The sequence below is a fragment of the Chrysemys picta genome, chromosome 25 (genome assembly GCF_011386835.1).
Source record: "Chrysemys picta bellii isolate R12L10 chromosome 25, ASM1138683v2, whole genome shotgun sequence".
NCBI lineage: Eukaryota > Metazoa > Chordata > Testudines > Emydidae > Chrysemys > Chrysemys picta.
Window position 1 is genome coordinate 6,800,020 of NC_088815.1, and position 23,882 is coordinate 6,823,901.

The following is a 23,882-nucleotide window of genomic DNA, read 5'->3' on the forward strand; positions in this document are numbered from 1 at the left end:
CTCTTAGAGATAGGCACCTAAGTCCAGCTGGCAGGAAGTCGCCTGGCTCTGCCAATGATCCACGAACGGGAACCCGCTGCCTGGGGGTAGATAACTTCGGCACCTAAGTCATTTCTTGCGGGAACGAACAAGATGCCTGTGTCACTCATAGAATCATGGAAGATTAGGATTGGAAGAGACCTCAGGAGGTCATCTAGTCCAACCCCCTGCTCAAAGCAGGACCAACCCCAACTAAATCATCCCAGCCAGGGCTTTGTCAAGCCAGGCCTTAAAAACCTCCAAGGATGCAGATTCCACCACCTCCCTAGGTAACGCATTCCAGTGCTTCACCACCCTCCTAGTGAAATAGTGTTTCCTAATATCCAATCTAGACCTCCCCCACTGCAACTTGAGACCATTGCTCCTTGTTCTGTCATCTGGTACCACTGAGAACAGCCGAGCTCCATCCTCTTTGGAACCCCCCTTCAGGTCGTTGAAGGCTGCTGTCAAATCCCCCCCAACTCTTCTCTTCTGCAGACTAAATAAGCCCAGTTCCCTCAGCCTCTCATAAGTCATGTGCCGCAGCCCCCTAATCAGTTTTGTTGCCCTCCGCTGGACTCTCTCCAATTTGTCCACATCCCTTCTGTAGTGGGGGGACCAAAACTGGACACAATACTCCAGGTGAGGCCTCACCAGTGCCGAATAGAGGGGAATAATCACTTCCCTCGATTTGCTGGCAATGCTCCTACTAATACAGCCCAATATGCCGTTAGCCTTCTTGGCAACAAGGGCACACTGCTGCCTCATATCCAGCTTCTCGTCCACTGTAATCCCCAGGTCCTTTTCTGCAGAACTGCTGCTTAGCCAGTCGGTCCCCAGCCTGTAGCAGTGCATGGGATTCTTCAGTCCTAAGTGCAGGACTCTGCACTTGTCCTTGTTGAACCTCATCAGATTTCTTTTGGCTCAATCCTCCAATTTGTCTAGGTCACTCTGGACCTTATCCCTACCCTCCAGCGTATCTACCTCTCCCCACCGCTTAGTGTCATCTGTGAACTTGCTGAGGGTGCAATTAATCCCATCATCCAGATCATAAAACCGGCCCCAGGACCGACCCCTAGGCACTCCGCTTGATACCGGCTGCCAACTAGCCATCGAGCCATTGATCACTACCCATTGAGCCCGACAATCTAGCCAGCTTTCTATCCACCTTATAGTCCATTCATCCAGCCCATACTTTTTTAAACTTGCTGGCAAGAATCCTGTGGGAGACTGTATCAAAAGCTTTGCTAAAGTCAAGATATAGCACATCCAGCGCTTTCCCCATATCCACAGAGCCAGTTATCTCATCCTAGAAGGCAATCAGGTTGGTCAGGCATGACTTGCCCTTGGTGAATCCATGTTGACTGTTCCTGATCACTTTCCTCTCCTCCAAGTACTTCAAAATGGATTCCTTGAGGACCTGCTCCATGGTTTTGCTGGGGACTGAAGTGAGGCTGACCAGTCTGTACTTCCCCGGGTTCTCTTTCTTCCCTTTTAAAAATATGGGCACTAAATTTGCCTTTTTCTAATTGTTCGGGACCTCCGCTGATTGCCACGAGTTTTCAAAGATCATGGCCAATGGCTCTGCAATTACATCAGCCAACTCCCTCAGCACCCTCGGATGCATTAGATCCGGCCCAATGGACTTGTGCATGTCCAGATTTTCTAAATAGTCCTTAACTTGTTCTTTCACCACTGAGGGCTGCTCACCTCCTCCCCATACTGTGCTGCCCAGTGCAGCAGTCTGGGCGCTGCCCTTGTCTGTGAAGACCGAGGCAAAAAAAGCATTGAGTACTTCAGCTTTTTCCACATCATCTGTCACAAGGTTGCCTCCCCCATTCTGTAAGGGTCCCACACCTTCCCTGACCTTCTTCTTGTTGCTAACATACCTGGGCAACAAGAAGGGTTTCTACTACACATCCCTTGCTAGCTGCAACTCCAGTTGTGCCGTGGCCTTCCTGATTACACCCCTGCATGCTCTAGCAATATTTTTACACTCCTCCCTAGTCATCTGTCCAAATTTCCACTTCTTGCAAGCTTCCTTTTTGTGTTTAAGCTCACCGAAGATTTCACTGTTAAGCCAAGCTGGTCACCTGCCATATTTGCTATTCTTTCTGGACTTCGGGATGGTTTGTTCCTGTGCCCTCAATAAGGCTTCTTTAAAATACAGCCAGCTCTCCTGGACTCCTTGTTTCCCTCATATTAGCTTTCCAGGGGATCCTGCCCCTCAGTTCCCTAACGGAGTCTAAGTCTGCTTTTCTGAAGTCCAGGGTCTGTATATTGCTGCTCTCCTTTCTTCCTTTTGTGAGGATCCTGAACTCAACCATCTCATGGTCAGTGCTGCTTAGATTGCCACTCACTTCTACTTCTCCTACCAATTCTTCCCGTTTGTAAGCAGCAGGTCAAGAGGAGCACAGACCCTAGTCGGTTGCTCCAGCACTTGTACCAGGAAGTTGTCCCCAACACTCTCCAAAAACTTCCGGGATTGTCTGTGCACTGCTGTATTGCTCTCCCAGCAGATGTCAGGGGATTGAAGTTCCCCATTAGTTCCAGGGCCTGTGATCTGGAAACTTCAGTTAGTTGTCCGAAGAAAGCCTCATCTACCTCATCCTTCCGATCTGCTGGTCTATAGCACACGCCCACCACAACATCACCCTGGTTGCTCTGGCCTCTAAACTTAACCCAAAGACTCTCAACAGGCTTTTCTCCAGTTTCAAACTGGAGCTCTGAACAATCATACCACTCTCTTACATACAATGCAACTCCTCCACCTTTCCTCCCGTCCTGTCCTTCCTGACCAGTTTATACCCATCCATGACAGAGCTCCAGTCATGTGAACCGCCCCACCAAGTTTCTGTTATTCCAGTCACATCATAGTTCCTTGATTGTGCCAGGACATTCAGTTCTTCCTGCTTGTTTCCCAGGCTTCTTGTGTTTGTGTACATACACCTAGGATAACTAGCTGATTGCCCTACTTTCTCAGTATGAATCAGGAGGCTTCCCGTCTTGTACCTTCCTCCTTGTGTTTCCTCCACACAAAATGGCCAGAGGACAAGCCTGCCTCATGGCTTTTAGCCCACGGGTTAGAGCACTCCCCGGGGATGTGGGAGACCCAAGTTCAATTCTCCCTTCTGTCTGAGGGGGAGAAAGGATTCGAACAGGGGTCCCCCCACCCAGGAGGTTGATCTAATCTAACTGCTGAGTTATGGGACAGTCTGATCGGGGGTTTCCCTCAGTCTCTCCCGTTGAAGCTATTCCTCTGCATATACATACTTAAAGAGTCATTGGGCCAGAGTGGGAGAGTGGGTGCTCTAACCATGGGGCTAAAAGTAATGAGGGGGGGCTCCTCCTCCTCTGCTGCCACGCCCCCTGGCTTGAAGTAGGAATAACAAACACCAACTATATGGTTTCCATCATCACCATCCCCATTATAACAATTGTTCCAGCACCCCTGTCCTGCGCCAGGTGTGGGGTTCGGCAGGTTCCTTCTGGATCCGTGACAGGTTGAATGGCGGAAAGCAAGCAAAGTGAAACGAGCGAAAGTCAATTACGCCCTGTCTGGTGCTGTTTTTCTTGCCTCCTAAGGATCAAGAAACTCTAGCTGGGAAGTAAACCAAGATTTGTCCTTTCTCCTTTCATTTTTGTACTCGCCTGAGCAGCCCTGAACGCAGAAGCAAGTGGAGGCTGACCTCAGCCCCGGGCCCCGAGTTGCAAAAAAGCAGCGAACCCCGCTTAAGCAGGGCAGCAGAAAGCAACGGGAGTGTGCCAGTGATTTTGGCCCCACCTTTCTTGGGCCATGGTGTTGAGTAGGGAATGTGGCAAGGACCTGCAGAGGACGCGAGGCCTGGGAGTGGACAGGGAAGGAGAAGCTGGGTTGGCTGGCCAGGAAAAGAGCAGAGGTGAAAGAAGACAGGATGAAGGGGGCGTGGGGGAGCTCTCAGGACTTGGCGCTCAGTGGCGTGAGTAGGAAAGCAGGTCACTAAGGCCAGGAGAGAGGCAAGGGACTGATGGGGCAGAGAGAGCAATGGGCCAGAGGAGTAAAGGACTCAAAAGTGGGAGAGAGAGAGAATTGAGGAAAGGTCTGCTGCAGATCTGAGCAGGGCTCTGACTTTAGGGCCCCCGGGGGCGCTCTGCCCATTCCCAAAGAGTCTGCAGTATATAGCAACAGGGCTTAACGAGAACAGGATCTGAGATCCTAACGGCTTGAGCGAAAATGGTGTCAAGTGGGATTTCAGCCGCTGTAATTGGCTATTAAATAAGACAGTTACCGGCTGTGCCTGGAGAATATGAGAGTGCCTAGGACAGCAGCACGAACACACAGACGGCCTGTGTCCCCTTTTCAGTGGGGATAATGCAGGTTCAAAGACCACATAGTCCCTTTGTGTGATTGCTCTGTCCTTGCTGTGTGTAATCCCTCACAGGTTGATAACACCTGGGGTTTCATTTCGGGCAGGTTGCCACCCCCATCCAGATCCTTAATGGGGAGGCCGAATAAGATGGGACCAACCACTCAACCTCCACAATCGAATTTGGGACTGACCTTTCGGTGTCCCGTGCGGGGGGGAGAAGTGGGGGATAAGCACCATGTTGGCAAGCCACCTTTGAGGCTCAGGACTTCTCGACATTGGGCCAGCTACCAACAGCCTCTAAGGGGCTATTTTAGCAGCTGGGGATCGCCGGAGAATAAGGGCACCACAGCCAAACTTGCCGGCCTCCGGGCGTGTCCCCTCTACACCAAGAACTGGGAAGAAGGCTGGGTCTACCCCACCTGGGAATTCCACTCCAGGACCGGGTGGTCAAGCTGTCTGCAATGACTCAAGAGTGCGCATGCCGACCTCAGCACAGATTGTTAAGAACCAGAGCACAAACCCCAAACGCGTGGTGAGCTCTATACTTCGATGTCACCAACCAATTACCAAGTGTCAACTCCTCAGCTCCTAGAACAGCCTTAACATGGAGTCACAGAGAATCCCCCCGGGGTGCTCCGATCTGTCTCGCCACCCAGGTGAGCCTGCCTTTCTGATCGATGGTCCCTGACACCACCAGTCACAGCAATACTCAGGTTATTCCCAGTCCCAAAGCACCAGCCGTTGACCCCAGGTCAATTGCACCTTAGATCTCACACCAAAGACAACGCTTGTAGCCACTCCTGTAATAAACTATCTACAGATTTATTAATAGGAAAAGGAAGCAAGAGAGTTATTGACGAGGTTAAAGCCAGAGATACATAAATGAGTTACAGTCTTAAGTTTCAAAAGGTAATAGAAGCTTCTATAATGAGCACAGTCTATGTGTCCTTTAGGCAGGGCCGGTGCTACCATTAAGGCAAACTAGGCGGTTGCCTAGGGCGCCAAGATTTGGGGGCGCCAAAAAGCACCGCACAGCTCCCCGGGCCGGGGGGGTGGGGAGCTGCCGCGGGGGGTGTGTGTGTATGTGTGCCTCAGGGTGGGGGGAGAGCTGCCGCAGGGCTCTCCACCCCAGCTCACCTCTGCTATGCCCCCGCTCTAATTCTCCTCCCTTCCCAGGCTTGCGGCGCCAAACAGCTGTTTGGCGCCACAAGCCTGGGAAGGGAGGAGAATTAGAGCAGGGGCGGCGTGCTTGGGGAGGAGGCAGAGCAGAGGTGAGCTAGGGTGGGGAGCTGCCACGGGGGGGGCAGAGATACCAACTGAAACACTGAGAAAGAGGCTGCTCTTGTGTGCGAACCACGTGGTTCTGGGCAATATTTCAAACCAGCAATGTATGGGTTAAAGTGTTCTGGAATGTGTGCACATGAGCTTGAGTTGAGTCCACGTGAGCCACTGGTTTTCTATTGGCTCCACGTGCCTAAGGTCAGAAGGGCATGGTCATTCTGCCTGCCCACGTGGGCGAGTCTTGTGTTATCTGCTGTTCTGTGCTGAAGAGCGGCCAGGAACTCCAGTGTGAGTCATGCGGGCTCCACTGTTGTTGTTATTACCCAGAGGCCCCACCGCATTAGGTGCTGTACACACACTCACAACCAGAGACAGCTGGAGCAGAGGTGGGAATGGAGTCCAGATGGTCCAAGTCGCCATCCAGTGCCTTAAGCGTAAGACCATGCTTCTCAGATACCATTGGGCTCATCAGGCCCTGCAAGCAGGAATTACTGGAAAGAGGGGAGAGAGAGAAAGAAGGAGCGCATGTTTTCATGAGTTTGTAGCCCAGTTTCGAGGCTGTACCCAAGCTCCGAGCCTCTAGTCCGCAGTCTCCAAAGGGTTAAACACGCTAGTCTGTTTTTAGTTCCTCTCTCAGTGTGTTCTCCAAACGGCTGCCCTTTAGCTTCCTTCCCTGATGTAAATTTCACGTTTCTCATGTGCCCATGTTGCTGCTGCCGGCTACTAAATAGACAATCGTGCAGCACACGTGACTGTCGCAAAGTTCTTCATCAGAATTCGAACGGAAAACAATTAATAAACCCAAGCCGGCCCCCGGTCTCTCTGCTCATGTCCTAGCTCCGTTGCTCTCTCGGGCAGCTGCACCTGAAAGCGTAGGCTGGAGGCTTAGTTATACATAATAAACATTGGCTTTCCCATGAGTCATGCCGTTTTTAAAGAACAACTAGATGAGCATCTGCGTCTGCCTCCAACTAATGGCTAAACAAAATAAAAAATCCGGGCTCATTATGTTTCTTTAATTGGCCTCTGGGCTCAGCTGATTGCAAGGCTGAATTTAATTTAGCCAGGAGACCCGCTGAAACAGGGAATTAAGAGGAAGAGAGAAAACTTGCCCGGCCTTTCATCCTTTAACAAAACAATTCCCCAGGAAACCTCCCGGGATGGGCCGGCTAGGAGAGAAACAAGACCAAAATTAACCATTCTGGGGGGGGAGGTTGGTGTGGTTCCTTCACCCAAGCCACCAAATTCATCCTGCAGTACAAACGTGGAGCCAAAGGCTAGCATGAGACGGGGAGGGGAAGGGAGGATGAGGGCCTTCTTGCCTGTGCAGCGGCGGCTGGTTTATGGGGTGTTGGGCGCGATCAGCTCTGGGGAACAGATCATTGGTGTGCAGGTGCTCCCACGCTTCAGTGATGGGCCCTACAAGTCCATAGAGGGATACTAATAACACCTAGCTCTTTTCAGCCCTGACTCTCCAAGTGTCTTACAGAGGAGGCATGTCTCCTTAGTCACAATTTTACAGATGGGAAAACTGAGTCACAGGGAGGGGAAGTGGCTTGCCCAAGATCACTCAGCAGGCCAGTGGCACAGCCAGGAACTGAATGCATGTCTCCTGAGTCCCAGTGCAGTGCCCTGTCCACGAGGCCACACTGCCTGGATAGTTATTGTAACATGGATGGGTGTGCACCCAATCTTCCCCTGCCAAAGGAGCATTAGTCTCTATTCTGCTGTTCTTCCAGATTTCTGTGACAATGGGGTTGGGGGCTGAAGCGGCTCCTCCTCTCACCCCACCCCCACTTCTCTACCAGGTCCATGTGATTCAGCGCTGGATTTTTGTCCTTCATTGGCAAATACTCGTCCCAAATCCTGCCAAGGGAACAGCAGGCGTCAGGACAAGTTCTCATCGCTGGTGTGACGCCTTTGAGAGGGGGGTAGAGCAGTGGCATGGATGAGAGAGAGAGAGACCTCAGTGGAGAGGCTGACCGAGTGGGCGACAGCGAATTGGCTTCCCCACCCCCTTTATGGGTAGATGTACCCGGAGATAGGGTGACCAGATGGCCCGATTTTATAGGGACAGTCCTGATTTTTGGGTCTTTTTCTTATATAGGTCCCTATTACCTCCCACCCCAGTCCCGATTTTTCACATTTGCTGTCTGGTCACCCTAGTCGGAGACATGACGGCAGCTCCTGCAGGCATCCCTGTGCTCGTCTGGCTAACAACTAGCCGTGAAGATGTGGTGGGCATCAAGCCAGCCCCGGGTCTCCAGCAACTAGCCCCCGCTTCACAGGTATTTTTAGCAGTGCTCGCTAAAAGCTAGCCTGGGTATGCCTCCCCGGGCTGCAACCACTGCTCCAATTGCAAGACGTCCCCCAGGAGGGGTCTTTTTGATTAGGGTTGAAGCGCAGTGTGTGTGAGCAGCTTGTCCAGAGACTGCCTGGACTGGGGACCCAGAGGGCTTCCCGCTCCAGGGCTGCTATGTGTCACCTTTCACCAGCCCTCAGTGTTATGTGCATTCAGAAATCTGTATTCAGTGAAAACCAAAGTAACCCCCCGACCCAGGCAGTGACAGAGTACGGGCGGACACCCCACCCAGGCATGTTGGCAGCTCCTGCAGGCATCCCCGTGCTCCCCAGAGAGGCTGCGGGGGTGGGGGGGTCTGTGTCTGCTAATCAGCTCTGCCAGGAAAGGGATAAAAAAATTGCGCCAGGACTAAGGCGGCTGCCAAGCGTGGGTGACATAACTCTATCCTTGTAACGCCGGGGAGAGCTTTGAAACGTGTGTGCGGTCAATGAGCCCAGCTGTTCTCTGCTCTTTCTGCAGCGTGGTCTGTATCCTCAAGGTGTGCTGAGGCGGGTCCATATTCCAGAAGTTTGGAGACTGAGTATGGGGAAAATGGAACCGTTTCTGGGAAGGTGAAGGATCTGCCAGATTGTGGAATAGTCTCCTAAGGGCAGGAAAGGGGATGATATAACCTCTGGCACCTGAGTAATTTAACATAATATTATATCTGAGGAGCCCCAAGAGATTTACCAATAATAACGAATCCCCTCCCTGCCCCTGGGAGGTAGGCCAGTGGCATTATCCTCATTTTACAGACAGGGAAACTGAGGCACAAAGAGAAAAGAGTGACAGGAAAAGTTTTATTTTCCAGTTTGAGGTGACTTTTTGTTTTGAAATTGGAGTTAATTTATAGCAAAGGTTAAAAAATGTTAAGGGGTTGAGTTCAAAATGAAACATTTCAAAATGATCAAAATGAAATCAAGTATCAGGGAGTAGCCGTGTTAGTCTGTATCCACAAAAACAACAAGGAGTCCGGTGGCACCTTAAAGACTAACAGATTTATTTGGGCATAAGCTTTCTTTAAGGTGCCACCGGACTCCTTGTTGTTTAGCAAAATGAAATGTTATGGTTGGCCCAGTCTGATTTTTTGCTCTCCAGATTATGAGTTCATGATCAAGATTTTGATATTTTTTGGTCCCAATTCCAGACAGGGGAAAAAGGTCAAAAATTGTTGCAGGACAGGAAAATCATTTTCCACCCAGCTCCCGATCCTTCCCTTCACACCTGTACCACTCCCAGGTGGCTCTGGGGGGGAACTGCATTCTATGCTGTGTGGGGACAAGGCAAAGCTGCCCGGTGCTTAATCTCAGGAACACACTGAGGTCCACAAAGCTGAGTTAGGTACCTTGGCTCTCTATGTTCAACGAACAGGGAGAGACAAGCGTTCCACAAAAGTCAGCCCGCTAGACATGGAGCCTGAGCTAGCCAATGGGAGAGGCCAATGACAGGGGTTTGTGCTAATGTAACCCACACGCCTCCTGGGGGGGGCGTGGTCCTGTCCTATTTAGTGGCACCGAGACCACTTAGAGAGAGAGATTAATGAGTCTGCTCTACAGCGTTAGCTAGCAGCCATATGGCGTTTAGCTTATGCAGTAGAGGCGCATGTATTTAGCCCTAGACGTCCCAGGTTGGATCCCGTGTCCAGTTCTGCTATCCACAGTTCAAGAAGGAGGTTGATAAATTGGAGAGGGTTCCGAAAAGAGCCATGAGAATGACTGAAGGATTAGAAAACCTGCCTTGTAGTGACAGAGTCCAGGAACTCAATCTACTTAGCTTAACAAAGAAGGCTAAGGGGGGGTGACTTGATTAGAGTCTATAAGTACCAACATGAGGAAGAAATATTTGCTAAGGGGCACTTCAGTCTAGTAGAGAAAGGTCTAACATGATCCGATGGTGAAGGGAATTAACCCTTGGAACAGTTTACCCAGGGGGATGGTGGATTTTTCCATCACTGGCAATTTTAAACTCAAGACTGGATATTTTTCTAAACAATCTGCCGTAGGAGTTATTTGGGGGACGTTCTCTGGCCTCTGCAATCCAGGAAGTCGGACTAGATGATCACAATGGTCCCTTCTGGCCTTCGACTCTATAAGTCTATCAACTTGGGTCTCCCACATCTCAGGTGAGTGCTCTACTCAGTGGGCTAAAAGTTATAAGGTGGGCACCTCTCACCATCATTTTGAGAGGGCTATGTGTAACCCCCACACCTGGGGGTGGGGTTCTGTCCCATCTAGGGGCACTACATGACTTGCCTAAGGCCACATAGGGAATGCTGAGCTGTTTTCTCTCTCTCTCTCCCTCCGCCCACCCACCCCCACCCCAATGCAGCCCAGGGCTGAGGTTTCACAATCTCAGTGAAACGTATTCACATGACATTGGTCAAGAGTCAAGGATGGTTCCAAGCCAACATGAAAAATGTGACACCCTAGCTCCGGGTCAAAAACAATGCGAGGAAAGGTTCAAAAACTGGGCATGTTTAGTCTTGAGAAAAAACTCAAGACTGGGGGGGGGGGGGGACTTGCAATACGTGAGGGGCTGTTAAAAAGAGGACAGCGATAATTGTTCTCTTTGTCCACTGAAGGTAGGACATAAAGTAATGGGCTTAATCTGCAGCAAGAGATTTAGGTTAGCTATTAGGAATGCATGATTTATGTATGAATTGCCTGCTTCTAAGGGAGGGTAGCCCTGAGATGGATACAACAAGCAGACTTTAATTTACAGTAACAAGAGAACAATGCTAACATTCTGTTCCTGACTAGCTCTGGTGAGAACTGCCCCAGCTGGGATTGTTACCGGCTAGAACAATGGGAAACTTCAGTAGCCCTTTATCCTCCGGAGGGATCTTGTCCGGCTTTTCATCCAGAGAAGAAGGGACATTGAAACCAGGAAGTTAATTAAGAGATAAAGTCCACTGGAGAAATTAGTCGATTATCTCATACTTGGGGGAGAGCCTTGGCAGAGATGAGCCGTCTGTTTTCTCTTTGCCTCATCAGCTCTCCATCCCTGCTCAAATCTCATCTGGGCATCCATCATTCCTCCTTTCCCTGGGTGTTTTTACTTCTCCCTCTCACGGACATTTTAGTTTTGTAATTTTGGGAAGTCATTTGTATGGTAAACCTCTGTAGAGTCATTGTGCCATTGTACTGTATCCTCAACGCAGGAGACTTAGATCTTCGGATAAGGTTCTATTCCAGGAACTGTATTTCAGTTAGACCAACTGGCTGATGGGGATTTAATCATTATGTACTTCAGAGAAGCCCGTGATGAGGTGATAAAAACTGGATATTGACCGCCTTACTATTGTAAGAGGAGAATTTTTCCTGCTCCCGGCAAAGTGAGAATAGCTGTGTGTGAACGACCATGGGGAGAATGCTGCAAAAAGAGCACTTGCAAAGATCCCTCCAAATTAAAAAAATGTGCATTTGCTTTGACAGGATCTGGGAGCCCTTTTACTTTGTGCAAACACTTTGTGCAAAGGAAACCTTCTTCGCAAGAACGTTTGCAAAAAGGGAAACCCTGGCAAAGGCTCATGAGAATATGTATTCACATGCATCTTAGTGGCAAAAGGGTTTATGTTCTTTGGGGGTTTGAGAGCCATCCAATTTGGGAGCAGAAACGGTATCACGTGACTTACGTGACCAGCGCTGGAACAGGAAAGGCAGTACCCGTGAAAGCCCATTGGCTGGAATGCGCTGCTCATTCAGGCCTGTAGTGGCTGCCCCACTCCTGAAGAACCGGGATTAAAGTAGCCAAGCTAGGCTGATTGGGGAGGCAGCCACAGCTGTGGCCAGCTCAATCAGGGCCCTGCTGGCCCTTATAAGAGGGCTGGGGGCCAGGAGCTGAGGGAGTCTCTCTCCAGTCCTGGAGGGAGAAGGGCTGGCTGCCTGAGAGGAAGGTACCTGGACTGGAGCAGTGCTGGGGAGCTCCAGCCTGGCAACTCCTCAGGCTGCAGGCCTTGTGCAAGGCCTAAGGAGGTACTGGGGCTACAGAGGTGCAGGCTGGGAACAGGCAGAAGTGGCTGGTCCAACCTCCTTGCCAGTGATGAGTGGTTTACTGTCTGCAGTCTGCTCCAGTGAGCGGGGACTAGATGACGACTGGCAGTAGCCACTGAGGCAAGGTGGGTTTAGAGGGTTGGGGGTTCCCCTGGGAGGGGAGACCCAGAGTGTGGGGGTACTGCTGGGGCAGAACCCTGAGGAAAAGGGCACCAGGGTCCGGGAGGGACACGGGGCCAGCGGCAGGCGAGACACCAGCCTGCAGAGGGCGCTCCATACGCTGGAGAGCTAATTCCCAAGACGACCAGCAGGAGGTGCCGCACCGGTGAGTCGTCACTTCCCTACAAGGCCCCAATCCTGCCAACAGTCACGCAAACGTTTAACGTGTTTGTACGGGGGGTTGTGCTGACAGTAATGGTGTTGCCGGACCAGATCTCTCATTAAGCTCATCCCCTCCCCATCTTAAAAGCTGGTTTCAGGTGTAAATCTTTCCCAATAACCACGAATAAAGGCTTGTCTACAATTGAAATGCTACAATGGCACAGCTGCAGGGTTTCACGCATAGGCCCTTCCTACACCAACAGGAGGAGTCCCCCCGTCGGCGTAAGCAATCCATTTCCCTGAGAGGCGGTATCTAGGGTGGCAGAAGAATTCTTCCATCAAGCTAGTGCTGTCTATGCTCAGGGCCCCCAGAGGGGGGAGGCAAGTAGGGCAATTTGCCCAGGGCCCCCACAAGAGTTTTTCAGGGGCCCCCACGAGTGAAGGACCAGCTGCCGAAGACCTGGAGCTTCTTCCGCTCTGGGTCTTCGGCGGCAATTCGGCGGCGGGGGTCCTTCCGCTCCGGGTCTTTGGTGGCAATTCAGCGGCGGGTCCTTCACTCGCTCCGGGACCCGCCGCCGAAATGCCCCGAACACCCAGAGCGGAAGGACCCCCGCCGCTGAAGAACCCAGGCCCCTTGAATCCTCTGGGGCGGCCCTGTCTCTGCTGGGGGTTAGGTTGGCTTACTATACCGCTCAGGAGTGTGGCTTTTTCAGATCCCCGAGTGACGTAACTTTGTAGTGTGGACTTTACACTAACAAGCGAGGTGCGCAGCCCTCACCCAGGAGCCCGTAGCAAATGTGTGTGTGTGTGTGTGTGTGTTTTCAGCCATCCTACAACAACAAATCAGTGTCCGCAGCCCTTCCGAGCCGCCAGAGAATTGTACACCGCTGATGGGCCCCACGCCCCTCCAGGAATTCATTAAACATTTTCAAACCACGATAAAGCTTTGAGGTCAATTCTTGCTTAATCCAAACTGGTTCTCCTGTCCGTAGTCATTAATGCTTCTGTGGGCACGTCTACCCTGTGATAAAAGACCTGTGGCGCAGCCCGGGTCTGCTGACTTGGACTCCCGGGGCTGGGGGGTATCAAATTGCACAGTAGATGTTCAGGCTCACGAGGGATGGGTCTCAGAGCCCAGGCTCCAGCCTGAACCCGAATGTCTACACTACAATTTTACGGCCTTGCAGCCTGAGTCCTGTGACCTGGTGTCTGAGACTCAGTGCTGTGGGTTTTTAATCGCAGTGTGGACATACAGGTATAGGCTGTGCAAAGAGTGCATGTGCTTAGTCACATGGTTTGCTGGATCGGGGCCAGAATGCACAACATCTTGTAGGGTCCGGTCCTCAAATACCACAGGGAAATGCAGGAGAGGCCGATGATTAGAGAGAAGATGCAGCAGGTATTCAACTGATCCTAAATGTGATTTCAGCCAAAATGCCAAGAACAACTTATATACCGCCAGTTGAGCAGCAAGTTGGTGATGTAAATGAAAGAAAACGTGGACGTCAGTCAGTGCTGGTCACCTCCTCACTTGGGAGTCCCACATTCCAATTCATGCCTCGACACATGCCCCGGAGCTACTGATATGTTATTTCCTCACAGCGAGTGGCTCAGGCTGGATGGTCACAAAGGAGCTCCTAGGACACGATTCCCTCTGCAAGCTGAGCGTACACGAATGGTGCAACAGGCTCATACTGATAACTGGTGGCCATCCCATATTAGTGCTCGGTAGACAGAACCAGGAAGGGAGAGCTCTCACCATGCCAGCCAAGGAGGAACTGGGTGGGGGGAGCACTTCTTACCTAAGCCCCTCCGTTTCCCGCAGGGGTAGGGGAGCTACACACTCCCTTACTGTAACCCCTACTTCATAGAATCTCAGGGTTGGAGGGGACATCAGGAGGTTCTAGTCCCACCCCCTGCTCAAAGCAGGACCAATCCCAACTAAATCATCCCAGCCAGAGCTTTGTCAAGCCTGACCTTAAAAAGCTCTAAGGAAGGAGATTCCACCACCTCCCTCGGTAACCCATTCCAGTGCTTCACCACCCTCCTAGTGAAAAAGTTTTTCCTAATATCCAACCTAAACCTCCCCCACTGCAACTTGAGACCATTGCTCCTTGTTCTGTCATCTGGTACCACTGAGAACAGTCTAGACCCATCCTCTTTGGAACCCCCTTTCAGGTAGTTGAAAGCAGCTATCAAATCCCCCCTCATTCTTCTCTTCTGCAGACTAAATAATCCCAGTTCCCTCAGCCTCTCCTCATAACTCATGTGCTCCAGCCCCCTAATCATTTTTGTTGCCCTCCGCTGGACTCTTTCCAATTTTTCCACATTCTTCATGTAGTGTGGGGCCCAAAACTGGACTCAGTACTCCAGATGAGGCCTCACCAATGCTAGAAGGGCAAATGCAGTCCATGATGGTGATAGTAAGGAGTTCTCATCTTTCCTCCTATTCCCCCTTGCCCTGTTGAGCAGAAGATGATGGAAAGGAGCAGAGGAAGGCACTTACCTGAGCTGTGGGTGACACAGGTTCATTCCTACCCGATCCCAAACATTCTGGGTTATTTTGTGCAAGTCAGGCTCTCTGGGCTAGCACTGTCCTTCCTTACTGGGCCGTTGTGAGCCTACCGACATTAAAAGAGCAGTGAGATGCTCAGATACCATGGTGATAGGGGCCATTAGTACTTCCGATTGATTCGTTTTTTCTTACTTGTTCTCTGTCACAGCAGGGCCACGGACGATTGCATGTAACCTTTTCAGAGAGGCAATTTCTGGCAGGCACACAGGAGCCTCTGAACCTGGTAGCAAAGTCAGAGCCTGCTGGAGGCAACTGAGTTCATAATGTTCTTTGAGGATTATATTGTTAGACAAGCTCTTCTTCTACTCCTGTTCAGCAGGAATTCCACCATGTGTCTTGTAGCTTCACACTAGTAAGCGATACACCTAGAAGGTGTTTTAGCCAGTTATGCTTTGGGCTTCTGGTTTTTGACCTTTTATTTTTTTAAATGTTTGAATTCAAGGAGTTTTTTTTATTATTATTATTCTAGAACCGTGGCGATAGGTAGCTACATCTGGAATACAGATGTAGAGACTGTACCTAAGTGAGTAGTCCATTGCTTTTAATAGGCCTATGCATGTGCTTAATCGCATGCTTTGCTGGATCGGGGCCAGAATGCACAGCATCTTGTAGGATCTAACCCTTAAATACCACAGGTAGCTAGGTACAATGCAGAAGAGGCCAATGATTAGAAAGAACATGCATCAGGTATTCAATTGATCCTAAATCTAATTTTAGCCAAAATGCCAAGAACATCTTATATACTGCCAATTGAACAGCAAGTTGATAATAGCAAAAAGAACGAGGAGTACTTGTGGCACCTTAGAGACTAACGAATTTATTTGGGCATAAGCTTTGGTGGGCTAAAACCCACTTCATCAGATGCATGCAGTGGAAAATACGGTAGGAATATATCTATATCTATATCTATCTATATATATATATATAGTGACAGACCCAGACCAGTGGGGTACAGGAGTCTGGTAGAGGGCAAATATACTGGTCACTGGATGAGTAGTTTTCTGTTCCCTGAGTGACCAGAGCAGGGGCTGCACTAGAGTAATCAGGAACCTGCTAGAACCAGTTAAGGCAGGCAGGCTAATTAGGACACCTGGAGCCAATTAAGAAGAAGCTTCTAGAATCAATTAAGGCAGGCTAATCAGGGCACCTGGGGTTTTAAAAAGGAGCTCACTTCAGTTTGTGGTGGGAGTGTGAGGAGCTGGGAGCAAGAGGCGCAAGGAGCTGAGAGTGAGAGGGTGTGCTGCTGGAGGACTGAGGAGCACAAGCGTTATCAGACACCAGGAGGAAGGTCCTGTGGGGAGAATAAGGAAGGTGTTTAGAGGAGGCCATGGGGAAGTAGCCCAGGGAGTTGTAGCTGTCATGCAGCTGTTACAGGAGGCACTATAGACAGCTGCAGTCCACAGGGCCCTGGGCTGGAACCCGGAGTAGTGGCGGGCCCGGGTTCCCCCCAAACCTCCCAATTGACCTGGACTGTGGGTTCTTCCAGAGGGGCAGGTCTCTGGGCTGTTCCCCAACCCACATGGTGAATCTCTGAGGCAAGAAAATCCACCAATAAGCGCAGGACCCACCAAGATAGAGGAGGAACTTTGTCACTATATATATACACACACACATATATACACATATACACACACACACAGAGCACATGAAAATATGGGGGTTGCCATACCAATTCTAATGAGACTAATCAATTAAGGTGGGCTATTATCAGCAGGAGAAAAAAAACTTTTGTAGTGATAATCAGGATGGCCCATTTCAAACAGTTGACAAGAAGGTGTGAGTAACAGTAGGGGGGAAATTAGCATGGGGAAATAGTTTTTAGTTTGTGTAATGACCCATCCACTCCCAGTCTTTATTTTAGCCTAATTTGATGGTGTCTAGTTTTCAAATTAATTCCAGTTCCGCAGTTTCTCGTTGGAGTCTGTTTTTCAAGTTTTGTTGAAGAATTGCCACTTTTAGGTCTGTAATGGAGTGACCGGGGAGGCTGAAGTGTTCTCCGACTGGTTTTCAATGTTATAATTCTTGATGTCTGATTTGTGTCCATTTATTCTTTTGTGTAGAGCCTTTGCGATTTGGCTAATGTACATGGCAGAGGGGCATTGCTGGCATTGTTGATAACGTAAATGAAAGAAAACCTGGTTGTTTGTCAGTAAGGGGAAATCTGTGCAAATTCAATCAATAAATAATAATAAACCTTGCTCTTCCATAGTGCTTTTCATCAGTAGGTCTCAGAGTGCCTTACAGCTGTGGTCAGGATGGCTCATTAGCCCCATACAGATTGTAGTTAGTTTCAACGGAATCCAGGGATAATTTTTGATTTGGTGCGGAGCCACGTGCCGTCCCTGGTTTTGAGATGATGCTGGAATTTATTTTTTATTTTGGAGGTGGTGGGGAAGGTAGGGGCGGGGCAAAGGGAAAACGCGTCTGAAAATCAATCCAGAGCGAACACGCCTCCAAGCCCAGTCGATAACAGTCCCTCCCCTCCCAGGGACGAGGGGAAACTGACAGCTCTGAGCGGTCTGGGAAGCGGAATAGATTTGCTCATTGTTCAAGTGTATTTTGGATACAGTGGTTTTAGTGATGCTGCACGGACTCCCTTTAAAGGGAAGCTCTCCAGTCACGCAGCCCACTGGTCCCTTTGGAAGGGAGCATTTGGCCACATGCTTTTAAAAGATCACTTATGTGGCCTGTTGCCTTCAAAGGCTGTGGCTCCCTGCCCTGCTAGCAGGAGACGTGGCCTTCAAAGGGACCGAGAGAGCAACTGCTTCTGTTTGAGGCGGCAGCAGTGCCTGACTAAAAACCCCAGCACAAGCTAAAGGCAGATGTTCCCAGCCTCCACCCTGCACCTGCTTCTTAATCCTCATCCCAGTGTCAGGAGACACCGAAATCCAGCCCTAGCGCTGCTTTAGTGGCTCCTTTTCCCTCTGTCTTTTGCTGCCCTCTGCTGGCTCTTCTGTGGCTCAGATTTCGGTGGGACGGAATTTTCAAAAGAGGCACTTGCTACCCAAGCCCTTGTAGGTTTTCGATACAGGCAGGAGTGAATGGGGAAGGGGGTGCTGGAGTTTCTTGCGTGGACTGGGGCTCCCACTCCTTCGTAAGTTTATCACCTCTTTCCCTTCCCAGGCAAGAAAAGGTTGCTCATTTTGTATTTATTTTTTCCTTCATGTTTTGGTTTCTTTGAAACCTTCTCTCTATATCCAGGACACATTTCCTTTCTCCTATGGCCTTTCCCTTGCTACATAGTGTCAACTTTTGGTCCCGTTTTTACCTTTTCTCTCCTCCGTGTCTAAATAGCTTCCCGTCCCCTCTCTCCTCCGGTTCCATTTCTGTCTCCCTTGGGAGAAGGGCTGAACAGCACAGGCTGCTGGCCTTCCAAAGGCAACTAATGAGCATTATGGAGAGTGAGTGGGAATCTGTCACAGCTGGCAGCAGTAGCCAGTTCTACGCACCAACCACTAGGGGGCAATATCACATTCACTCTCGAAGACAAAGCCCCTGGAGCGCTAAGCGACCTAGAGTTACAGCTGTCACTGTCCAAGTGCTGGGCGTGCTGAGCACCCATGCCCTGCTCCAGTGAAGCGTCTACGGACATACTTGACTTCAAGCACTGACCTAAAGCTGCAAGCCCCAAATGTGGGTGTGCCGACAGCCCTGTCCACTCGCTGAACTCCGGCACTTGATCCCACTGTGAGAATTTACAAAAATCTCACGCTTTTCAGGGGGGTTGGGCTGTTCCCGGTTTCAGGGCAAAGCCAACTTCCAATGGACCATGTTGAGGAAGAAATGTCCCCTATAGGCAGGTTCTTCTATCATTGTCCATTCCGGGGTGACTTGTCCTTTCCTCTGCAGTATCTGATACTGGTACGTTGGACTAGAAAAGTTCCTGGCTTGATCTGACCCAGAAGCTCCCTTTACATTTCTAAGCGGGTCTTTGATTTGTCAATCCCTGAACGTAGAGAAACCAGACAGAGCTTTCAATCCATTCATCACAACACCCAAAGCTCTCCTAGCAGGGCAAAGAAACAAACAAGCACGATAACAACTAGTAACCCAGTTCATTTGGTCTCTGTACATTTGATGAACATCCACTCCCTCCCCCATCCCCCCCCAAAAGAGCCAGTCAGATGTGCTGGGCTCCCGCCAGCAATTGTTTGTGGTTATCAAAGATGAAGAACTTTTAATAAAAACAGCACTTTATTTTATCTTATCAGATGAAGCCATTTTCTTCCTCCTTTCAAATGGAGTCACTGAGCTTTGTTTTTGGGAGCAGGGAAAGCTCTCAGGGCTGGTGGGAAAGGACAGCTCCCACACTCAGCAGAGTAGTTCCCACCAAAGTCAGTTGCAACGGGAATATATTTTATATACACACGGGAGCTCAGGGACTGCGTGAAAAATTTCGAAACTCTCCTTGATCGCAACATGACAAGGTAGTCTCGCCTCCTCCATTCGGATACTCCCAATGGTACGCTCTTCATGGCAGATTAGTTTTCACGCTGTTTTTAAGTCTGGGGTCTGCAGATGCAGGCAGGATAATTATACTCTTATGGCAAAGGTTTAAAATGTCCTCGCGTCCCTTCAGTCTACATGTCTATTGCAACAGCAGGAGATCACTTCCCAGTAGAAGGTGTTACAGTATGATAGTATGCTATGGATAGGGAAGGGTCTAGGTGCTCAGAGAACTCTAGTGTCAGGAGAAGCTTGATGAAAGAGGGCTGTCAATGCAGAGGAAGGAATAAAGCTTGAATGTGGCACTGTCTTAGCTCTCTGTCTTCGTAGGCTTGAACACTGAACGTGGCCTAAGAAGTCAGCTTGCACTGAATACTGGCTGCGCTCCCTAAATTACAGTTGCACTGAGACACCACTCAAGACCAGGGCCTCATTGTGCTGGATATAGGTGGTGTGAAAAATCGGGACAGGGGGCGGAGGGTAATAGGAGCCTATATAAGAAAAAGACCCCAAAATCGGGACTGTCCCTATAAAATCGGGACATCCGGTCACCCTAGCTGGAGTCTGTACAAACATCATGGCCTGCCTCTAGGAGCTCACAGTACTTCATGCCTGTCCCCAAGAGAATCAAACCCCCAATGATATGTTCAAACCCTCCCTTTAGTCAGAGAGTTCAGATATCCAGTCAGGGAGGCATTAGCCAGGTGGACAGTCAATGGTGCAGTGGCCTAACCATAGGGTATAGGAGATGGTCATCGTCTCTGAGGGCAGCCTGGCTTCACTTCCATTGGAAGCAATGGGAGACAGCAATCCTCTTTACGAGGGGCAGCCTCATTTCCACGTGCAAATGCTGAAGGGAAATGGTGGCCATTGTGACGGAAGGCAGCCTGTTGACCACCCGGGGCTGGGGTGAGGAGATGAGCATGGCGAGTCCTGGAGGGGTTGAGACCCGATGTGTCAAAACTGCTTGTGTCCCATCTCCCCTTGAGAGCAGAGGACAGCACAGTCCATAGCAGTGTTTAGAGACCAGAGACCTTTTCCAGAACTGACCCAGAGTCAGCTGGGTGCAGAGCAGAGCTGTCACTGCTGTGGTCCTTGCTGCACCAGATATATTAGAAATGAGCGATCTGGATCTCTTGAAGTGCAGACAAGGTCCTGGGCACTGTCTCCCCCAGGAGACTGTCAGGGCTGTGAGTCATGCTGAAGACCCCCTGCAGCAAGAACTCAGTTGTAGACCATGGTCCCAGAGGCTGAGTGCTGGCACACCAAGATAGGTCTGGCCATTCCGGAGTCTCACGCTAGCGGAAGAGAGCCTGACCTTGGTTATGGAGCCCCAAAGCATCCTTGGTATGTGCTAAACTGTGTAAAGCATTGCAGCATTTCGAATCAGGATCACAGCCTGATCCGTATGCCCTTGACCTGCCTCAGCCAAGCTATGACACTCAACCCCCAAAATTCCAGCATTAGAATAACAATATTGTGCCAGACTCTGATGGGGTGTTCACCCCACACTAGCCTAGAAGGAGTTAATGAGGTTGAGAAGGGGCCAATTAACCAGCTGAGCCACAGCTGAGGTGAATTAGGGGGCCAAAGTAAACCCCAAATGATGATGGAGCCCAGCTGAGAAGGACCAGGTGGGGCTAGGATAAAGCCAGGCAGCTGGGAGCAGAAGGGGGCTGCAGTGAGGAAGCCTGCAGCCACCCTCTGGACATTAGAGAGGGAAGGAGGGAAACCCTGGGGAGAGGGTGGAGGAAAAGGCTCAGGGAGATGCAGCAAAGTTTAAGATGGTGCAGACCTTTGCTGATTAGAGGGTCCCTGAGCTGGAACCTGCAGTAGAGGGTTGGTCTGGGTTCCCCTTACCAGTCACTGGGGGAGTGGCATAATTTGGGTAGTGAATGGAAAAAATACCAGAGACAGGGTGGATGGAGAGACTTTGATACCCCAGAAGAGGAAAATACACAGTGACCTGGCCTGAGGGCCAAGCCACAAAGATGGAGCTAGTCAACTCCCACTGCTGGGAGATAACATCTGGCAATGCATTCAGGTCAGCACTACTTAGCTGACCCTCACACGTGGCCAGCACCGTTCACGCACAGGCCACAGTGCGCTGCAAAGGGTGGAGCGTGGCGTGAGCCGGGCCCAGGTTGGGGGGTCTGCCGTTGGATGAATGGGGCATGAAACATTGCATCTTTGGAGGCCTCTGGGTGCTATCAGAAAATAAAATCACAATACAAAGCCTGTCTTCTGTTCCACAATGACGGCAACGAACCTGCACGTCAGATGCATCAGGAAGCAGGTTACCCTGAAAGGTGGGTATGTTTGGCTCCAGATTTGGATCTCAACTTTGTGACTTGTGACATTCTACACCAGTAGTTATTAGGAGACACCACTATGGCAACCCCAGTTCCTCAGGTTACGAATCTGCAAACAGCCTGAGGTGGTTTGCAAAGGGTACAGCGTGTCTTGTGCAGGCACAAAGGGAAGAGACTGAATACGAAGGAACGTGAGCTTTCATAAGACTTAGATTTGTTTGCTTATACCTGTTCAGGGCATTGATGAGACCTCTTGATCTTCCACTTTAAATGTTAACACTACATCTGAACCATCAAATTCCTAACCACCACCAAGTTCCCAGGAGTTAGGTGCCTTGAGTAGCATGTAGCCACCATTTTAGTGCAGTTTTATCCAAGGTCGATCATTCCACTTACCCAAGATAATAACCACACAAAGTTTACCTTTTGCCCAGGCTTTTGCTGAGGGAGCCTAGCTGGAGGAGAGGCCTTTTGAAGTTGACTTCGGTCATTTTATTATGCTCTAAGCAGATCTACTTTTAAAATTGTGGCTCGGAGTTTAATGATTTTGTGACAAAGTAAAATGGCCCTCCAGGGTTCAGAGTGAGAATCCACCTAGACTTAAAGTACCCCGCCATGCATTAGTTCCTAGAAATGAAACCTGTTACCTTTGTGCCTAGCAGCCTACTGCAGGAATGTAGCCAGGACCAGCAGGGGTTAAGAAGCTGGGTGTGTTTGGCAGGTGGCTCGTTACGTGGCCAACTAACCCAACTATGTAACTCCTGACCTTCCCTGGAAGGGTGGCTGGAAGATCACAGAGACAAGTCAGAAAACCTAAAAGGAGGTAGTGGGGTCCAAATAGCTAGGCAGGGAGATTAATACGGCACCACCGGAAGTGGGTGGTGGTGGTAATTTTGGATATATATTAGCACACATGCTTTTTGGTTTTACTGGGGGAAGGCCAGCCCCTGTTACAGACTGTGATGTTTTATAAACACTCAGAAGTCAGATTTAATGGGAGAACCCTTTGCTATCCCTCAAGCAGTTAGCTCACTGTCTGAAGGCTTACAGGGTGCTTGTGTGCACTTACAGGGTGCTTGTGTGCTGCTGCTCCATTATATCACTTAGGATGCTACCTCCTGTTGGCATAGGTACTCCACCTCCCGGCGTTCACAAAGGGCTTTACACAAGCATCAACAGAAGCAGACCTGTCTGAATATGAATCAGCCTATTTGCATATCACCACCCATGCGAATACCAACCTTGATAACAACTGGTGAATTAGTGTGAATTAGAGATGGACTTGAACCCAAAACATGTATCAGAACCCCACTAAATGTTGGGGAAAATCTGAATGCACGTTGGGATTTCATTTTTGCAGCCTACCTCTGCTATGAAGTTACACCTCTGCCCTGATATAACGCTGTCCTCGGGAGCCAAAAAATAATCTTACCATGTTATAGGTGAAACCGCGAACTTGCTTTGATCCGCCGGCGCGCGCAGCCCCGCCCCCCCCTGGAGTGCTGCTTTACCGCGTTATATCCGAATTCGTGTTATATCGGGTCGCATTATATCGGGGTAGAGGTGTAGTATAAATAATCAACATGGAAATAAAAATGTCCTGAACTCTAGCAACATTTATAGTTATGCAAGCTACAATGAGGGTGGTCAAGTGTCATGTTTCAGGGTATAAGATGATCGCTTGCAGGGGTCAGGAAGGAATTATTTCCCCCAACTGTAGCATTGCACAATTGACCAAGTAAATGATATGCAGTGTTGTTGTAGCTGTGTCAGTTCCCGGATGAGAGACATGGTGGGTGAGGTAATGTCTTTTATTGGACCAAGGTCTGTTGGTGAGAGAGACAAGCTTTCGAGCTTCACAGAGCTCTTCTTCAGGTCTGGGAAAGATACTCAGACTGTCCCAGCTAAATACAAGGTGGAACAACTTACACTAAACTAAATTGTTCGACCTTGTATTTAGCTGGGACACTCAGAGTACCTTTCCCCCACCCGAGGAGGAGCTCTGTGAAGTTCAAAAGCTTGTCTCCGTCTCCGTCTCCAAGAGAAGTTGGTCCAATAAAAGACATTACCTCCCCCACCTTGTCTCTCGGGTAAATTATAGATGTTTCCACTTTCTTTGAAACATCAGGTACTGGCCACTGCTTGGAGATAGAGTACTGCACTAGATGGACAAATACTCTGATTCTAGTTTCAGGCTGCAGGACTAACCAGTGCTTTGCTTGTTCGGTAAGCAGTTACAAGCTATGA

The 23,882-nt window shown here is 49.9% G+C and overlaps 1 protein-coding gene across 2 annotated transcripts in view; it reads right to left on the reverse strand.

The window, feature by feature from the left end:
* PEAK3 (PEAK family member 3) overlaps positions 1-23,882 on the reverse strand; it is a 294,394-nt gene that overhangs the window by 251,653 nt on the left and 18,859 nt on the right. The window contains exon 3 of one of the 2 annotated variants that reach the window (XR_010594954.1): positions 13,138-16,168. The exons of the other annotated variant lie outside the window; for it this stretch is intronic. The gene's annotated coding sequence lies outside the window, so the exon portion shown is untranslated. Of the gene's footprint in view, positions 1-13,137; positions 16,169-23,882 lie in introns of those variants that run through there. 2 annotated transcript variants of the gene reach the window in all.